Source organism: Lactuca sativa, chromosome 3, assembly GCF_002870075.4.
Source record: "Lactuca sativa cultivar Salinas chromosome 3, Lsat_Salinas_v11, whole genome shotgun sequence".
In the NCBI taxonomy this organism is placed as follows: Eukaryota; Viridiplantae; Streptophyta; class Magnoliopsida; order Asterales; family Asteraceae; genus Lactuca; species Lactuca sativa.
Window position 1 is genome coordinate 20,056,628 of NC_056625.2, and position 2,426 is coordinate 20,059,053.

The window sequence follows — 2,426 nt, forward strand, 5'->3', positions numbered from 1 at the left end:
AAGGATGGAAGCATGAGAATGTGCATAAACTACAAAGAGCTGAACAAGGCAACAATAAAGAACAAGTACCCATTGCCAAGGATTGATGACCTGTTCGATCAGCTTTAAGGTTTCGAGCTATTTCTCGAAAATCGATCTTAGGCCAAGATATCATCAGCTAAAGGTAAGAGAGAAGGATATTAAGAAGACTGCATTCAGAACAAGATATGGACATTATGAGTTCTTGGTTATGTTGTTTGGACTAACCAATGCTCCAGCAACATTCATGGATTTGATGAACAGGGTTTGTAAACCATTCCTAGATAAATCCGTGATAGTGTTTGATTTATTCAAAAAGCAAGTAGGAGCATGACAAGCATCTGTGAGAAGTGTTAGAAGTTCTGAGAAAGGATAAAGCTACATGCAAAGTTCCCCAAATGTGATTTTTGGATTCAAGAAGTCCAATTTTTGGGTCATGTGGTTAACCAAGAAGGGATTATGGTTGACCCAACTAAGATTGAAGCTATCATAAAATGGGAACAACCAAAGATTCCCACAGAGATCCGAAGCTTTCTGGGATTAGTAGGACATTACCGAAGATGTATCCAAGGTTTTTCTTCGATAGGTGCACCATTGACAGATTTGACCCACAAAGGTGCTTCTTATACTTGGAATGAGAAGCATAAGGAAGCATTTGAGAAGCTAACGAATAAGTTGTGTGAAGCACCGATTCTTTCTTTACCTGAACGAGTTGAAGACTTCACAGTATATATCGATGCATCTGGAGTTGGGTTAGGTTGTGTTCTGACCCAAAGGGATAAGGTGATAGCATATGCATCGAGACAATTGAAAGAACATGAAAATAACTACCCCACTCATGATTTGTAGTTGGCAACGGTAGTATTATCCCTAAAGATATGGAGGCATTATCTTTATGGCACAAAGTGAAAGCGTTTCACTAATCATAAGAATCTTTAGTATCTCTTTAATCAGAAGGAATTGAACATGAGACAACAACGCTGGCTAGAGTTGCTTAAGGATTACGACTGTGAAATACTTTACCACCCTGGTAAAGCAAATGTTGTAGCTGACGCTTTAAGCAGAAAAGTGATCCTTGAAAAGAAGAGGCCAAGAGCATTAAGAATCGAAGTTGTCTCAACTATTATAGAAAGCATCAAGAAAGCTTAAGAAGAAGCTTTAGAGAAAAATGACCGAAAGGAAGAACGTTCGTGCAAAACGTTAGTCTTTGATTCAATCAGTCAAGGACTGAAGGTATTCCAAGATAGGATTTGGGTACCTAAGACGGGAGGAATAATAGATATTCTGATGGATGAAGCTTAGAAGACCATGTACTCGATTCATCCCGGCAGCACAAAAATGTATAGGGATCTGAAACACTACTACTGGTGGCCGACGATGAAGCTCGATGTTGCAAAGTAGGTGGTCGAATGTGTGACATGTGCGAGGGTTAAAGCACAACATCAGAAACCGTATGGGAGTTTAGAACCTTTACATGTACCCATGGGTAAATGGGAAGACATCACCATGGATTTTTGTGACTAAACTGCCCAGAACAAAGAGCGGTCAAGACATGATTTGGGTGGTCGTTGATCGGTTCACAAAAAGTGCACATTTCGTAGCAGCCAATGAGAAGTGGTCCATGGAAAAACTTGCAAAGGTTTACGTGAAAGAGATTATGAAAGCTCATGGTGTCCCCCAGACGATTGTATCAGATCGTGATAGTCGTTTCACGTCAAGGTTTTGGAGAAGTCTACAAGAGGAATTGGGTACGAAATTGTTTTTAAGTACAGCCTACCATCCGCAAACCGATGGTTAGAGCGAACGAACAGTTCAAACATTGGAGGATATGCTAAGAGCATGTACCATGTAATTCCAAGGTAACTGGGATAAACATTTACCTCTGGTAGAATTTTCCTACAATAATAGTTTCCACTCAAGCATCAAGATGACACCTTATCAAGCTTTGTATGGACAAACGTATCGAACGCCGTCATGTTGGATTGAAGCTGGAGAAAAATAGTTTATAGGACCCGAGATAGTTCATCAGACTGTTGAAAATTTGAAGGTGATTAGGGAAAGGATGTTAGCAGCTCAGGATCGTCAAAAGAGTTATGCTGACAAGAAAAGACAACCGATAACATTCGAAGTTGGAGATTCCGTTTTACTTAAAGTCTCACCGTGGAAGGGGCTTATAAGATTTGGTAAAAGAGGAAAGTTGAGTCCAAGGTTTATTGGACCGTTTAAAGTTCTTCAGAGGATTGAGAACCAAGCTTACAAGCTAGAACTACCAGAAGAACTAGATGATATTCATAACACTTTCCACGTGTGTTGTTTGAGGAAGTTCACGGGAGAAGTTCCCGACATAATTCCAATTTTTGAATTAAGGTTGGATGAAAGCAAGAGGTTAATTGAAGATACAGAGGCAA